Source organism: Gopherus evgoodei, chromosome 6 (genome assembly GCF_007399415.2).
Source record: "Gopherus evgoodei ecotype Sinaloan lineage chromosome 6, rGopEvg1_v1.p, whole genome shotgun sequence".
NCBI lineage: Eukaryota > Metazoa > Chordata > Testudines > Testudinidae > Gopherus > Gopherus evgoodei.
In genome coordinates, this window is record NC_044327.1 from 19,398,502 (window position 1) to 19,417,032 (window position 18,531).

An 18,531-nucleotide genomic window follows, 5' to 3' on the forward strand; every position below is an offset into this window, starting at 1 on the left:
TCAAGTCCAAATAATCTAATAGCTATTTTCAGTCTCTAACTTATGTGATTTACAGAAAAATTATATTTGTGCTTTGAAGATGAGGTGCTTTTCCATCCTGTCCATAATCTCAATTGTGCTACAAACCTACCAAATGATTTAAAAGAGCAAGCTCTTAGGCAGTAATAAGAGAGAACTTTCAGAAACAGGCATTTAAAGGGCAGTTAATATTTTTTTATTTCCAAGAGTATTTTGTGGACATGATTGCTTAAGTATTCATTAAATTCATAAAAGCTTCTGATGGCTTATTATTGTTAAGGAAATTAAAATGTTATTTCAGGAAGAAACAATTCCAAAAACGGTCCAGGAGCATTAAAGAAGATTACATGGGCTGATAAGCCTTTAATGAACATTAGTCGAAAGAGTTTGGCAGCAATATTACTTCCCCGTAGTCACAAAAATTATTTTTGTTGTTGTTGTTTCACTAACACAAGACTCAAAGCCACAGTAAATACGCTTCACATCTTGTGAAACACTATGCTAGTTAACTACTTTAATTCAGTATATGTATCTTCTGGTAAAGAATGATGTAATTAGGATCAAGCTACCATTTGTTCCTGGATGTGTTTCAGCTTGTTTTCATCATGTTTCTAATTCATCTGTTTCAGTGCTAAATGTAATTAGTATTAATTCTTCCAAAAGTGGGGAAAAGAAAAACACTCTGAAACACTGAGAGACTGAAGTTGTGTGGAAACAAATGCCAATTAATGTTGGTTTCTTAGTCACATGTCTTTTTTATTTTCAATTACTCTTAACTTTCACACAATGTATCATTTGTTCTTTCTTTCTATGGATCTTTTTTGCTTCCATTAGGGAAGGTAGGCAGGGATAGGATGAAGAACGTGCATTTACCAGAGTTGAGAGACCAAGGAATGGAAGAGGAGTATTTGATTCAAAAACCAGTATCAGATGATTAACAAATTAGGTTAATTATGTGAATTAAAATCAGGATTAAAAAAAGTAACCTGGAAAAGCTACTTTTACGTAAACATCAGTAATTGTGCATCTTTTGCTAAGGCGAAGAGAATCAGTTCAAGTGAGAATCTCTGCTGCAATTCACTATCCGTACTGCGGTTCTCCAACACCAAATATGTAGTTAATGACTAGGAGAGGACACAAAGCCAGCTGATCATTTACTGCCTCAGCATACCAAGTTTTTAAATGGCTACTTTAATATTTTCCTGTTCCTTATTAGATCAGAACTTCTACCAAAATTGTTAAGCAAAACTGGTGACTTGTGTCCCCTTAAAAAGCCACATCTTGCAACATTGAAGTCAATGCGAGTGTTGCACAGAATCAAGCCCTCACTCAGTGTGTAAGTATGAAAAGAAAAATGGTCTTACCTGCTAAACTGGTGCCTTCAATGGAAGAGGAAATGTACAGAGACCATTTCCCCCACATTGTGTCTCCCCTCATGCAAGGGCTTTTCACAGATGCTGTCAGGGGGAAGCAGGAATGCCCTAAGGATACATGTCACCTCAAAGGTGTTATGCCCTCATCCCTTTCAATGGGCCAGGCACACTGTTGAACTATGCCATTGTTTAATCACTATTACCCCTTACACCAGGGAGTTCTGCAATGGATTGTCACCATGCTTCCCAGGGCTCCTCATTTATGCTGCTTGGAGGAAGTTGACATGGAATCACCTCCGTTGACTTCAGTTAATTTTGGGTCAGACACATAGTGAAAATTACTTATGTTGTGTGCTGCGACACCATGGTGCCAGAAAACAGGGAAAGAGAATCTTTCCTTCATTTTCTCTTTGCTTTAACCCTCTCCCCCCTCCAAAGTTATAAAAGTTTTAATACACATCCAAGCAGAAGTGGCTTTTTCTTTTTTTATGGAGATGAGGCAAGATTTAAAATGGCAAATGCCATAGTTACAGGCCAAGCCTCTGTCCCCTGCCTGGCCGCTCTTAGAACAGATTTCTACAGATGTTAGGCCTCTTGCCCTGGCCTGTCTAAGGGAGGAACCTCATGCTTCTTTCACTCTAGATTGGGACCAGGAACACTATCCCATGTATACCCACAGTTTATCACCCTGCAGCTCTTGACCTGGTTTAGGATACTTACATTTCCTTCCTTCATGAACCTGTGATCAGGGATTTTAACCAACAGGCTCCTTAAAACAAAGTAATTTTTTTAGCAGCTAGAACAAAGCAATGGGAGGGGCAGAAGATTTTAAAACAAGAAACTGCCTACATGCAGGAAGAGTCTAATCTAATCTTATACTTCACTACAAGCTAAATTAGACTTTCTTCTTGAGTGCTAGGAAAAGAACAGAACCAATTTATAGCAAGCCCTGATTGTCCTGTTTCTATGTGATTTTCAGACATTTTGTTCAGACTGGTTTGGGTGCTCTCCAAGGACAGCTGACTGGAGCCATTAGGATTACTCCCTTTGGCATTTCTTCTTAATAAGACTTAAGTGTAAGCTGGTAGGCAACTATTGGCAATTGTTAGGTGATTCTTTCCGTAAAGAAAGTCCTGAAGCTATCTCATCTCCAAAGCCAATCACATATATCACATGTTGGGATGCACATCAAAATATGCAATATATATTTATGGCCAGATTATGAACAGGCAGAAAATCAGCATATGAAAATAAATCTCTGATAACCCTGAAAAATTTGTCATTGCAGTATGTGGGGCAAACTTTCCTCTCAGTTACAACACACAAATCCTGAGTAGCTCTATTGACTGCAGAACCACACACAATGTAACTCAGAGCAGAGTATGGGCCAGTGATGCAATGTTTAGTGTGTTTTATTTTGGAACAGCCTGTCATTTCTGCCAGCTGCAACAAACCAAACCTAGAAAGAATAAATCTGTAAACTTCAGCAGAGAGAGGTGATGGGATATATAAGAACTTTAAATCTGTGAAGAACCAATAGCAGTTTTTTCAGAAAGAAAACCTTTCTCCATTTTTTTCCATTATGTGGTAAGTGGGTGGCATTTGTAGTTATAACACTATTAAAATAAACCAAACTTTTGAGATACTTGGTTTAAGTAATTTTTAGATTTACAAACAGAATGAACTTCCAGCATAAATAGTGAAAAAAATGGAAGCAACTCCAAAGTGTGTGAGCCTCCCAGACATGAAAAGCGAATTCTGAGAACACTGTGAAAGGGAGGTGAGTAAAACTAAAAACAGACAACGCATACAGTGTATCAGCTTAGAGCAGCTTTCTAACGTAGGGACTGATTCAGCAATACTAAAAAGCTTTTAGAGCGTGTTTTCATTAAAAAAAAAATCTAGTACATTTAATTGTTCATGAATGTGCTGGATTTAGTTTTGGAGATTCTGTTTGTCCAACGAGTAAACACAGCATAGACATAATTTATATTTAATTTTGCATTGTCATGTTTATACAATAATTTTCCTGTGCACATGCCATGCTAGTGGCAAGCATCTTGATCAGATCCTTGTCTGGCTAATCTAATTGCCCCTCTGCCAGTCCTTTTGTGAAGGGTTTGGGAATTCTGCTCCCTGGAGTGTCCAGCAATATCACATACCATATTAAATATATCAAGTGTGTTACTGCATTTGCTGACTGTAATATGCTACTGGCCCACAATAATTGATAAAGTATATGTGATATATGTTTCTAGCAGTGAAGGCCACAGTCCTATATTTGCCTGCATTGTTTAATTGCCTCTGTGCCAAGGCTCTGATATTCAATTTAGAAAATTGTCTTCACATGCAATGTCCCATTCCATATACATTCCATTTCTGGTGTGAATACTTCAGAAGACTAATTTAAAACTTACTTTCCACAAGTGTTTATGAAAACAATACTCAAGCATTCAAATGTTTGCATATTAACTTCAATTGATTTCAGTGGGCTTTGAATGTAACTTTTCCCACCATCAATTATCAATAACATTTGTTGCAGGGTAAACAACTTGTTTTATTATCTTCTTCATTTATATCTGCTAACCATGAGCCTCTATAATTATTGTTTTGCCATAATTTAAATTCCCCATTGGTTGTTCTGATATTTAATGCGGACCTTTTCAAAGATCTTTTTGTATAAATCTTTATCCTTAACAGTACAAGTTCTATGAACTTGGAATAGAAAGGCAAGAGAGGTTTTGTTGCCTTGACGTTCTGTCAGTAATGAAGAGTCTCCTCGTAAATGTCCTTTAGGCAATTTTAGATAACCTTTGTATGTTTAATATTTATAATCCCAAGCATCAAAATATTTTTTCCAAAGTAAACCGTCCCAGTTTACAATACGTGTTTGGAATATGCTGTCCTTTAAAGACCACAATTGCTCAAAAATACAGTATGTTTCATCCCAATTTTAAAATATTCTAATATTTGATGGAAATTGTTCCTTCTCAAAATTAAAATATAAGACATATTAATGATTATGGATGGAAAATGATACTTTTCAGAAAATTGTTCTAGAATATCTTTCCACCATAGTTGGCCAGGAATTTTCCATCATTTTTTGTGGAGCAGGAGGATGGAAAACACAGTTTATGCAAAATCAGAATTTTCCAGTGGAAAAATTCAATTTTGCCAATTATTTTCAATTTTCCATTGGCAAAATCTAAATAAAATATTTATTTAATTCATCACAGTACTTCAACGTGCTTAACTGAAAGGTTTTATTTTGGTCTGTTTGTCATTAAACTGCATCTACCTGTAGCGCAGCAGTGCCTTACTGGAGTTGTAGTTTGGGTGCTTCATTACCCTGTTCTCACCTGTGTGTCAGAATCTTTGGAAGGACTACATCTCCCATGGTACACCACAGTTTCACCTCTTCATGAGCGGCCGTCCATGTGGGAGGATGGAGGGCACCATACCTAGAAGCAGCTTAACGTTCAACTGCCTCAGAAACCAAACGATTTGATTCAGACATGTCAAAACATCTGAACTGAAGCTTTTCACAAATTTTTGTTCCAAAAAACTTTCCAAATTTTGCCTTTTCATCCCAGATCAAGATGAAAACAAATGTTAAAATATCAGAATTTCCTGTGGGATGGAAATTCCAATTTTCACTCACCTTTACTTTACACAAGCATCTTCTCTCTGTTATCAAATAAGAGTTTTATGGTATGAAATAATCCTGTCTGATATCAGTCTTTTTTTTTTTTTTAAAAAAAGCTGTTTACTGTGGTTCTCTTACTCTTGGTCCTTAGGCACCTTCCCCAAACATGTAACATGAATTCACGTAACTCTGAAAATTGGATTATATTTATATTAAAACTGTGCCTTTCCTCTAGGTTCCAGATTTGTGTCTAAAATGGTGTGATCAGAAAAGGTCTGATCTAGAGGTCTGAGAGCCAACAATTCAAGGGTTCTTGCAATGGTTCCAATTCTGCCCCTTTGCAGAGCTACATTGGCTTCAGTGAAGATTTTTCTGCACAGGGCTCACTGCAAGATCAGGCCTTAGTTGTCATGGGCAAGTTGCTTAAGGACAAACTTTTAAACTTTGTTGCTTATCTAAATCTATATTTGGGCAACCATCTAAGTGGCCTCAATTTCAGAAGTACTGAGCACTCATAGTTCACGCTAGTGTCAGAGGAAGCAGGAGGTGCCTAAGGCCTCTGAAAATGGGGCCTTTTATTTCCCTCCCCTTCTGCCTAAATATGGATTGGAGGGTTTAGCTGTAGGCACACAACTTGAAATGTTGGCCTCGTTCTCAGTATCCCCTATGTTTGATATGAAAAGGAGAAGTGGTGTGAAGATGATTAGTTAATGATTGAAGCAAATGGATTAGTGCCTGCTTTCAGAAGACCTGAATTTGATTCCTTAGTGGGATTTTATTTCAAAAAAATATTTCCTGACGTGTCTGTGTGGCAGGGCAGTCAGTGTAGGGATAATGGATACACTTGTTTGGTATTTAACGGGAACTTGAGGAAGCTCTATTTCACTTGTGGTGATCTTTTTTAATGGCAATGCTGTATGCTCAGGGAAAGGAACCTTTCCTGATGTGCATGAAAGCCTTCTGCTCTCTCTTTAAATCACACCATCTGTTTCTCCATTCCACCCTCAGAGTAGGAAAAAAAACCACAATCCCTTTAATGCGTGTAGGTTTTGGTTTGTTTCTGTTTCATTTTATTCATGCTCATCTAAACCCCTTTTCTCCTATCCAAAAACCTTGATTGCTTGAGAAGATGCAGCTGGCTCAGCTAGGGAAAATTGAAGGGTGGACAGGCAACATCTCCCAGGAACCTGGGATCATGTGTTCCATTTGTCTTTAAAAGCCTAAGTAGGCATCTATAACAGGTTCAAGAGGACAAAAAGTCTGGTGCAGTGTAAGATGCCAGTGTGATGCTGGCAAGCCAGGTGCCAGCTCCGACCAAGGCTGGAGTCATGAGCTAAGAACTGATAAACTCATAGCTGGAGATCAGATGAGTTCACTTATGTGTTAGGGTGATGGGGTGTTCACCCCACATTTGTCCCAAAGGGTTTAATGGAGGCCAGATATGCCAACTAACTGATTAGGCTGCGAGATGGATGAATTAAGGCTGAGACGAAAGCCCTAATTAGGGGAAGATCACCTAAGTGGGGTTTCTCTAAAGTTAGGGAGCTGATAATAGAGAGAAGCTGCAGGGAAGTAGGCTGTAGTTACTTCCTGCAGGAAAGGAGGAGTGTTTGGGGGATACGGAAGTAAATAGCTTATAGCTGCTTCATGGGAAGAAGGAGTTCTAGGGCTGGCAAACCCAGAGAAAGGGAAGAGCCAGAAGGTTAGGTAAATTTCAGGGAAAGGCAGTATGGTCCAGTATGGAACAGACTTCAGCTGCTAATCAGAGGATCCCTGAGCTGGAAACTGCAGTAGAGGGTGGGCCTGGCTTCCCCTACAAGCCCCCAGGGAAGTGGCACCATATGTGCAGCGAATGAGAAGACTGCCTGGGGGTATGGCTACATTTGGAATTTCAAAGTGCTGCCCCGGCAGCGCTGCGGGAGCACTGCCGCGGCAGCGCTTTGAAGTGTGAGTGTAGTCGGAGCGGCAGCGCTGGGAGAGAGCTCTCCCAGCGCTGCATGTAAACCACATCCTTTACGGGTGTAGCGTGCAGCGCTGGGAGCCGCGCTCCCAGCGCTGCCACCCTGATTACACTGATGCTTTACAGCGCTGTATCTTGCAGTGCTCAGGGGGGTGTTTTTTCACACCCCTGAGCGCGAAAGTTGCAGCACTGTAAAGTGTGAGTGTAGCCATGGCCTAAGACTGCTGGTAAGGAAAGACTTTCATCCCCTGGCAGAGGGAAACACACATGGGTACCTGGCTGGAAGGCAAAGCTATGAAAAGGGAGCACGCTGAGCTGCAGAGAGTAGCAGCAGGGTGTGCAGTGAGTGGCACCAGGGGGCCTCAGAGCTGGAAAGGGCTAATTCCAAGAGTGGCCAGGAGGATGTACTACCTGCAGTGTGTGAAAGTAGAATGAATTATATTGTGAAAATAGAAAGGATTAAAGAAATGCTGTCTGTACCTTTAAGCAAAACTGTTGGAATGCTGCAATCCAGGTGTCAGGAATACAGACATTCACATAGAACAATTGCACCATTTAAGGGCAATTGGTGAAGTATTAGCCTTAGATCGATAAGAGTTAGTAAGGAAATAGGATATGCATGCTATGCCCCTGGTGAATTTTACTGTTTTGTTTTCTTTGTCCGTTTGTCTAATTCCCACTCTTTTATCTGTATAAATAAGACTGTTTGGGTCTTGCATGGCCACTCACATTATCTGGGTGTTATTGGCAGAGCACTGCGCTAATCAAACAGAGTGGTCTGACAAATTGTGAGTCCTGATTCTAACTTTGACAATTTGGAGGTTCTACCGAGATGGCAACCGTCTTCACTGGGGCTGTGTGATTCCTGACCATTTTTGTAGGATCACCGTGGCAGCCGGCACCTGAGCATTTGGCCCAAGCGGTCCTCCACTAGAGCGGAAAGGCGCACAGCCACAGTGAGGTCTACACCATCGAACCTGTTGGTTCCCACTCTGTTCTGGTAGGGATCCCAGGATCTGACATCAGGAATCTGGTCAGGTAATTATTTCTGTGTTTTGTCCTGACTGAGGACTGTCCTGTCTCTGTGTCTGTCTGTCCTCTTGTGGAGTGTTTGAGTCTGGGTGCCGTCTCCGCCCAGGGATAGGCCGACCAAGGGGTTCCTGTTCCCGCGGTCTGAGTGAGTGGAATCTGCACAATCGCAGCCGCACCGCATTTTGGGTAAAACCCCTGGTGCGAAAGCAAGGGCGATTGAGGCAGTAGCCTATGGGCTCCTTTTGTGTGTTGCACTGGGCATCGCTCTAACGAACCCGAATTTCCTTCTTGTACGATTGGTATGTGAAGTCCTCCTGTATTGGTAACCAGACGTCTATGTCGGGACCGTTCCCTAAATGAACGCCGGCTCATTTTATGTATTTAGGATGAGTCCAGACTCCTGTAAAAAGGGTCCAGACTCCTGTAAATTTCTGGAAAAATGGTCCAGGCTAACTCAGGGGGATCCCAAAACTCAGTGGCCACTGTTAAAATCTTGGAACAAAGACTGAGTGGACGTCTTAAAGGACAAACTTGGCCAACCTAAAAGTAAACTGGCTAAAGGAGAGGTTAATTGTTTCATGCAATGGTGGCAAGAGGCAAATCATAGGTGGACAAAATCAAAACTCGCCTCTCTCAAATATTCAAATAATAATTTAAAAGCTTTATTAAAAGCCTCCTCTCCCACCACCAGACTGAGCGCTCCCTTTTACCCCGTTCTCCAAACCCCAGATCGATCCAACCCCCTTCATACTCCCATCTCATTGTAAAAAGGACAAAAAGCCCCTTGTTCTGTTCTCCTTTGTTGTCTGCCTCAAAAACTGATTCTTTTGGTGTTCCACTACCAATTCAGCAAGGAGGGTGGGCTCCTTAACTAGCCCCCACCCTTCCTGGTCCCTTTCCTTGAACATTTCTTTCAAAATTGTGAAATGACCACAATATCACTCAAAAACAGTTCATTGAAAAAAAAAAGGCAGGATCGGGCCCAGGCAAGCAACAGACAAACAAACTGAAAAACAGGTTGAAAGCCCTAAGGGAATAGTGTCAGGAGTAAGAAAAGCAGTAAGTGCAGGCATGAACCCCTGGAACAATACTTAAAATGGTGAAATCTGAGGTGATAAAGGTGTCATTTTGGGACATAAACAAGTGATTTAAGAAAAGAGAGTGAAAAGTTAACTCTATAGAGGCTGAAGAGAATTAAGCAGTTAAACTTTGTGGAAAATGTTAAAAAGGACCATGTTAAAGAGAGAGAATTCTTGGTGTCTTTGCAGCCATTCTGAAGGGAAAATGGGCCCTTTTTCCAGAAGAATGCCTGTAAATAATCCATATATATATATACAGCTATGTAAAAACAAAGCAGTGTAAAGAAATGTTAAGGAAAAGAAAATGTGTATGTATCTATTTGTCTGTGAAAATATGTAACATTCTAAGGCCATGGCTACACTAGAGAGTTGCAGTGCTGGTGAGGGAGTTACAGCGCTGCAACTTAGGATGTGGCCACACTTGCGAAGCACGGCCAGCGCTGCAATTCCCTGGTTGCAGCGCTGGCTGTACACCCGGTCGAGCCTCGGGTGTAGGGATTCCAGCGCTGGTGATCCAGCGCTGGTCAGCAAGTGTGGACGCCCACCAGCGCTTTTATTGACCTCCGGGGTATAAGGAGGTATCCCAGCATACCTTAGAAGCCTCTCTGGTAATCATGCACACTCCATTGCCCTGGGCTCAGCTGACCCCACCTTTAAATGCCCCGGGAATTTAAAAAATCCCCTTCCTGTTTGCTCAGCCAGGTGTGGAGTGCAATCAATCAATCAATCAATGAGCGACCATGCCTTCACGCCTCAGACGAGCCCCAGCATGGAACAATTCCGAGCTGCAGGACCTCATCAGTGTTTGGGGTCAGGAAGCTGTGCAAGCACAGCTGCGCTCCAGCCGGAGAAATTATGATACCTATGGGCAGATATCACAGTCCTTGCTGAGAAGGGGCCATGAACGGGACGCGTTGCAGTGCAGGGTAAAAATTAAGGAGCTGCTCAGTGCCTATTGCAAAGCCCGTGAGGGAAATCGCCGCTCAGGAGCTGCCCCCACAACCTGTCATTTTTACAAGGAGCTGGATGCCATACTTGGGTGTGACCCCATTGCCAATCCTAGGAGCACGATGGAGAGTTCAGAGCAGAGAGAAGTGGGGGAGGGTGCAGAGGAAGCCGAGAGTGAGGCTACTGGCGTGGAGGGAGACACCCCGGAGTCCCAGGAGGCATGCAGCCAGGAGCTCTTCTCAAGCTAGGAGGAGGCTAGCCAGTCACAGCAGCTGGAAGTTGCTGGTGAGGAAGAAGCTGAGGATCATGCTCGGAGTAAGCAGATTTTTATGTTTTGGGAGAGGACGGTTTGGGTTATGGCTGCCTGCATGCATGCCTAAATGTGGAATAGCCCATTGATTTGCTCTATCACGTCTCTGTAATCTGCCTCGGTAATCTCTTGAAAAGTTGCAGCCAGAGCGTGGGCAATGTGCTTTCGCAAGTTTATACGGAGAGCCACCGTGGTCCTTGTCCCGGTCAGGCTAACTCGTCCGATCCACTGTGCAGCGAGGGGTGGGGGGACCATGGCTGCACACAGGCAAGTTGCATAGGGGCCAGAGCGGAATCCACATTGCTGTAGAAGACCCTCCCTCTCTTCCCAGGAAACACGCAGCAGTGATATATCTGGCAGTAGGAAACCCTGTTGAGAATTTAGGGATACTTGAGTGCAGGGCGCCAGGTTCGCGTTCCCCCCCCCCAGCCCCGCGGTGCGTTCCGGTCTCCCCCCCTCCTTCCCAGCACGTAGCCAGCCCCGCGGTGCCCTCCGGTCTCCCCCCCCCCCCTTCCCAGCAGGCAGCCAGCCCCGCGGTGCGCTCCGGTCTCCCAACCCCCCTTTCCAGCAGGCAGCCAGCCCCGCGATGTGCTCCGGTCGCCCCCCCCCTTCCCATCAGGCAGCCAGCACAGCTGTGCATTCCCCCACCCTCCCACCAGCAGGCCAGCAGTTACGCGACCGCCCCCCCTGCCAGCAGCTCGCCACCTTCCTGTTCACTACTGTCCCCTGTGCAGGCCACCAGCTACCTCCTGTACCCAGTGCAGATAAACCCCAGTGAGCCATCAGTCAGTTCCCCCTCCCAGGTGAAGTCGGGGCAGAAACACTCACCCCATTGCTCGCCATGCCTTCGCTTCCCTGGCCTCTCTGTGTTATGTTAGGTATGTGGGAATGATGCTACAAAAAGTCTACAAACTCCTTCACTGTGTGATAATAAACAATGTAGCCTCTGTGTATTACATGTTTCTATCTATGTATTTTTTAGTGACCTTGACTAATGCAGCCGGATCACCGGCCTCACGTCGGTTGCAGAACTTGTGGAGAAATCCACGAAAATCAAAAGAGGAGTTGATCAAAGCAGTCATGAATCACTACAACAGAGAAAGTAGGAAGACGCAGGAATGGAGAGAGAAAATGTATGAGTGGAGGCAAACAGAAAGCAGGAGAAAGGAACTGGCTACCAAAAAAAACCTCAAAGCAGATGATAAGCCTCCTGGCTCGCCAAACTGACTCTTTCGAGTCTCTCGTAGCCATGCAGGCAGATCTGTACCGTGGTAACCCACACCCCTCCCAAAGCTCTTTCTTGTTCCCCAGTATTTGCACAAAACACCTTTCTCCAGCAGCCAGTTTCTTATTACCCCCAGCTGCCCCCAACACCTGTACGATCACCTACCAGCCCTGATAACTACAATTCTTACCCTGTGTACTCCACCCCCATTACTCTGCAGCATAGTAATCCTGAAGTGCAGCAGACATTGAACAGTAATCCAAACAGGACATATTCAAACCTCTGAATGTACAGTCCACCACCCTAACCCCCCGGCCTTTTATGTACTGTACTTTGAATAAAGGATTTTATGGCTTTTACAATACGTTTTATTATTGCAGGAAGTGGTAAATATTGTACCCCAAGGTAGAAAGGAGCACAGCAAAGGCACCAAACATTACTGTTGGCTCTCAGCATCAAATTGCTCCCTTAAGGCATCCCTAATCCTTGAAGCCCTTTCCTGGGCCTCTCTAGTAGCCCTGCTCTCTGGCTGTGCAAATTCATCCTCTAGGCGTCGAACCTCAGAGGTCCATTCCTCACTGAATCTTTCACCCTTCCCTTCACAAATATTATGGAAGGTACAGCACGCGGATATAATAGCGGAGATGCTGCTTTCCCCCAAATCTAGCTTCCCATAAAGACACCTCCAGCGGCCTTTCAAACAGTCAAAAGCACACTCCACAGTCATTCTGCACCAGCTCAGCCTGTAGTTGACCCGGTCCTTGCTCCTGTCAAGCTTCCCTGTATACGGTTTCATGAGCCAAGGCATTAAGGGGTAAGCAGGGTCTCCAAGGATCAGTGGGCATTTCGACGTCCCCTACTGTGATCTTGCGGTCTAGGGAAAAAGTCCTGGCCCTCAGCTTCCTGAACAGGGCACTGTTCCGAAAGATGCGTGCATCGTGCACCTTTCCAGGCCATCCTGAGTAAATGTCAGTGAAACGCCCATGGTGATCCACAAGCGCTTGCAGAACCACGGAGAAATACCCCTTGCGATTAACGTACTCTGATGCCAGGTGGGGTGGTGACAGAATAGGAATATGCGTCCCATCTATTGCCCCTCCACAGTTAGGGAAACTCATTTCTGCAAAGCCATCTACAATGTCCTGCACGTTCCCCAGAGTCACAGTTCTTCTTAGCAGAGTGCGATTAATGGCTGTGCAAACTTGCATCAGCACCATTCCAACGGTGGACTTTCCCACTCCAAACTTGTTCGCCACTGATCGGTAGCTGTCTGGAGTTGCCAGCTTCCAGATTGCAATAGCCACCCGCTTCTCCACTGGCAGGGGAGCTCTCAATCTCGTGTCCCTGCGCCGCAGGGTAGGGGCGAGCTCAGCACACAGTCCCATGAAAGGCTTTTCTCATCCGAAAGTTCTGCAGCCACTGCTCGTCATCCCAGGCTTGCAGGACAATGTGATCCCACCACTCAGTGCTGGTTTCCCGAGCCCAAAGGCACCGTTCCACGGTGCTGAGCACGTCTGTTACTGCCAAAAGCAATTGAGTGTCTTGAGCATCAGGCATTTCAATATCATCGTCTGACTCCTCACTGTCACTTTGCAGCTGAAGGAATAGCTCCACTGCTATGCGTGATGTGCTGGCAACATTCATCAGCAAGGTCCTCAGCAGCTCAGGCTCCATTTGTAACAGAAATCTCAGAAATCGCGCTGCAGACTCACAATGCCGCCAAAATGCTCGGAATGTGTAGCAAAGCACCACGGGGCATTGGAACAGGAAGCGGAAAGATCCACACACTTCCTTCCCCTTCCCACAAGCCACAGCGCCAAAATGGGATGAGGTGCTCTGTGGGATAGCTGTCCACAATGCACCACTCCCAACAGCGCTGCAAGTGCTGCAAATGTGGCCACACTGCAGCGCTGGTAACTGTCAGTGTGGCCACACTGCAGCGCTGGCCCTACACAGCTGTACGAACACAGCTGTAACTACCAGCGCTGCAAAACTGTAAGTGTAGCCATGGCCTAAGAATCTAAACCAACACATCTGGTTTGTAAAACTCCTGTTTTCTAGGTGTGAGATAAATTGGTTTTGTTTTTGTTTTTAATGCCACTAAAAATTCATTTGACTCTTTGGGCTTGGCTACACTCACACTTTACAGCGCTGCAACTGGGGTGTGAAAAAACACCCCCCTGAGCACTGCAAGATACAGCGCTGTAAAGCTTCAGTGTAATCAGGGCAGCAGCGCTGGGAGCGCGGCTCCCAGCGCTGCACGCTACACCCGTAAGGGATGTGGTTTACATGCAGTGCTGGGAGAGCTCTCTCCCAGCACTGCCGCTCTGACTACACTCACACTTCAAAGCACTGCCGCGGCAGCACTTTGAAATTCCAAATGTAGCCATACCCTTAAATTCAAAGTTGCAAAACTGACAGACCTTTTTGCAAGACCCAGGTAATTAGTGCTGTTTGGCTTTGGGATTTAGCATTTAACCCTTAAGGGGTATCTTGATTCTTTGCAAAAATTAAAATGTTTTTAAATAAATACCAAGTCATGGCTGCAATAGGGCAGTCAAAATCAGGAGAATAGGGAGAGATCTGAAGTCTTTTTGTTTGGCTGGTGTTTTTTTTGTAACAATAGCAGATAAAAGCTGTAATGAAAGAATAAGAAATTAACAGTGACCCTCTGACCAACAGCAGAGGTGAGGTGCACAAAACAAAAAGAAGCAATGTTAAAAACACTGAGCCTTAAAATAGCTCTGTGTAATCAGACTGTCACTTTTATAAGGGTACATGAAAACTCTGTAAGAACAAAACAGTTACACCTTATGTAAAAATTAATATGGCTAATGTTTTTGAAAAGTTATAGTATAGAAAGAAAGTGCATTTTCCCTAGGACATGTGCAGTGTATATTGTAGAAAGGGGTAAAAAAAATGCAAATAAAACGTGCTGCTGAATTAAAATCCTATTAGGGCTCCAAAAAGAGCTGCAATAGGCTGTGTTTTCTTTTTCAGATCCCTGTGTGTTAATACAGTGTCTCTGAGCTCTGCTGATGGCTTTGAATCCAAAAGCCAAGCCTGTGTTGATGCAAATTACCTAACTGATAAAGAAAGGTGAGAACTGCCAGCGCAAAAGAAGCTGCAAATAAAGAACATACCTGGTCAGCAAACAAATTGCCTACATAAAAGGCATAGTATAACAAGATACCTTTAATAGATTTGATGCTAATGTTATTGTTAATATTAAACATTAAAATAAATTTGATGTTAGTAAGTACCCCTGTAACAACTTATAGTGTGTATGATTTTTTGAAAAATCCTTTAAAGCAATATGGTAATGATGCTTCTCAGCTATTACCTGTGAATAAACTTAAAGCTTAACACAGCAGGAAAAACATTACAAACTTGGTCTGCTATATAAGAGGAAAAACTTGAGGTACACCACCTCATGAATTTAATAACTAAACAGTGGAATAATTTCCGCATAACCCTTAAAAAGTAGAAGCCATTAAAACCTGGCCTGCCTATAAAACAAACAAAAAACAAACAACAACAAAAACACAAGAAAATATGGGGGTAATTCCTCTGTTTTGCCTGCAATCAGCAAGGGTATTTGTAAAAGAAGGAATCTTTTAAGTAATAATCAATGCCACCCCAAAAGGGGTAGAAAAATGTTATTTTTGTCTTTCAGATAATCCAAAGTACTGTATAATGGGCTATGTGTATGTGTTAATTCTTGGGGAAAAGTGTTTTAAAAGTGTTAGCAACCCACCAGAAGATAAATGTAAATATAATGTATGTACTGTGTTTACCAATAATCACATTTACTATTTGCCACAACAACAACAACAAAAGAGTCTCAGGGTATGTCTACATCTACAATTTTGCAGCGCTGGTTGTTACAGCTGTATTAGTACAGCTGTATAGGGCCAGCGCTGCAGAGTGGCCACACTTACAGCAACCAGCGCTGCAAGTGGTGTTAGATGTGGCCACACTGCAGCACTGTTGGGCGGCTTCAAGGGGGGTTCGGGGAACGCGAGAGCAAACCGGGGAAGGAGATCAGCTTTGCTGCGATTTGCTCTCGCGTTCCCCGAACCCCCCTGCAAACCGCAGGGAAGGAGACCTGCTTGCTCGGGGATTCGGGGAACGCGAGAGCAAACCGCAGGGAAGGAGACCTGCTTGCACGGGGGTTCGGGGAACGCGAGAGCAAACCGCAGGGAAGGAGACCAGCTTCGCCGCAGTTTGCTCTCGCGTTCTCCGAACCCCCTTGCAAACCGCAGGGAAGGAGACCTGCTTGCTCGGGGATTCGGGGAACGCGAGAGCAAACCGCAGGGAAGGAGACCTGCTTGCTCGGGGATTCGGGGAACGCGAGAGCAAACCGCAGGGAAGGAGACCTGCTTGCACGGGGGTTCGGGGAACGCGAGAGCAAACCGGGGAAGGAGACCAGCTTCGCCGCGGTTTGCTCTCGCGTTCCCCGAACCCCCCTGCAAACCGCAGGGAAGGAGACCTGCTTGCTCGGGGCTTCGGGGAACGTGAGAGCAAACTGCGGAAGGAGACCTGCTTGATTATCAGAGGCTTCCTCAGGTATGCTGGGATACCTGCTTATTCCACGGAGGTCAAGAAAAGCGCTGGTAAGTGTCTACACTTGATTACCAGCGCTGGATCACCAGCGCTGGATCCTCTACACCCGAGACAAAACGGGAGTACGGCCAGCGCTGCAAACAGGGAGTTGCAGTGCTGGTGATGCCCTGCAGATGTGTACACCTCCTAAGTTGCAGTGCTGTAACCCCCTCACCAGCGCTGCAACTTTGTGATGTAGACAAGCCCTCAGCTTACTGTAAGCACTGATTTAGCTCAGTTCTCTATCAAGCTTGGCATTGAATACAAACAGTTACCAATCATCTGTTAAAAGGTAAAAAGGTAATGTGGAAAACTGGACCATTCATATTATACACACAAATGGGGACATGTTAAGAATTGTCACTACAGAAAAACATAACAGCTTACTTTTGGTATAACATATTTTCTGGATGGTCTCCCACAACTACTGGCATACTAATGTTACTACCCCTAATTGTGTTTTTGGTTTTAAATTGTATGTGTTTAATTGAAATGTTTAAAATGTGCTAGTGGATAAAACAAATGTGTGCAAAGCTAAAGTCACAGGCCCAAATCACTTCCCAGTATTTTCTATTACATGGACTAAATAAGAAGTGACACTGGTGATTAATAATCTTAGTGTCAAAAGAGGGATATGTAGGAGCAGGATTTTATAATGTCCCATAAGAATTAAAGTATAATTTGATTTCATCCTGCTAGCCACTTTTTTAAATAGCAGAAAGAAATGACCCCCTGGGACTATAAGATTCTGTTTTCCCATATGCATTACAAATTGGGCCCTCTCTTAACTCTTTAAGATTTAGTTAGTAAGAGACAGGATTCTCTATTGTGTCTGTTAAGTAAATTAGAGAAACATTAAAGGCCTGGGTCTCAATGTAAATTGTCTTGGTTATCAGTTGTAAAACTTAGCAAGGTTTAATTTGCAATGCCTTTTTTTTTTGCTCGATATAAAATACTACTGTTTGTATTCTCAGTCTATTTGTGTGAATGAGGAATGTATGAATCAGGAAAAGATAAGGTGTGAAGGCCATTGTTATAGCCAGAGTCAAGGAAGAGGTAGTAAAGAGACTTAAGGTATGGCTACATTTGGAATTTCAAAGCGCTGCCCTGGCAGCGCTGCGGGAGTGCTGCCGCGGCAGTGCTTTGAAGTGTGAGTGTAGTCGGAGCGGCAGCGCTGGGAGAGAGCTCTCCCAGCGCTGCACGTAAACCACATCCCTTACGGGTGTAGCGTGCAGCGCTGGGAGCTGTGCTCCCAGCGCTGCTGCCCTGATTACACTGACGGTTTACAGCGCTGTATCTTGCAGCGCTCAGGGGGGTGTTTTTTCACACCCCTGAGCGCAAAAGTTGCAGAGCTGTAAAGTGTGAGTGTAGCCATGGCCTTAAAGAACATCAAAGAATCACCAGGCACTGCTTACTACCCCGATGGCTATTAAACTGTCTGGCATCTCAGAGTGGATACATGCTTCGCAGTGTAAGAATGTACCACCCCCAGTGAACCAATCATCACCTCAGGACCACGCAGAGTCAATTTTGACTCCAGAAGAAGACGTTGAGGAACAGCCTGCAATACCTTACAATCTACACTCTCAAAAGGATTGCTGGAAGCAGACGACTACTTAAAGCAAGGCCCAAGAAGAAGCAGTAGTGAGCCTAGCGCCTGCTGCCTGGTGGACATAAAACTGTGACTGCAGTTCCCTCAGTTGAGGTTGTCAGAACCAGAAGGGCCCTGCCTCCAACATGCACCTCTGGTGGTGCCTGTTCCTCGGCTGTTGGTGTCTTAAGGTCTGGGGAGTCCAAAATGACAATTCTTTTATCCAGCAGCAAGTGTGGATAGCTCAGACCCTTATTATTTCTAAATGCTAGGTCTGCAGCCACATCCCAGCCCACTTTCAAACTGGTGTTCCTGTCCTGGCTACCCATTCAATTCCCCAGACCTCACTGGAGGACCTTGTCAGTTTAACACGATATGGAGCAGTAATGACACCTGGGCAGAGTCTATTGGCAGTTCCTTTATCCCACTTGGGGGAGTAATACACCAGGCAAAAAGGCTCCTGAGGTTACAAGCAGTAGTTGAAATAATGGCAAATGAAACCAGAGAAACTTTAAAAACCCTGGCCAAAGAAACAGGGGTGATCCAACAGGTGGTCCTCCAAAACCGTCAGGCATTAAACATAGTGCTGGCAGCCAAAGGAGGGACCTGTGCTCTCATTGGAAAAGAATGTTGTGTTTTATACCTGACAATACCAATGAGGTAATAGATCGCTCTAGCCACTTAGAACAAATCGCATATCTTCCCCATGAAGAGCCGAGTTCTTTATGGAAGTGGCTAAGTAAC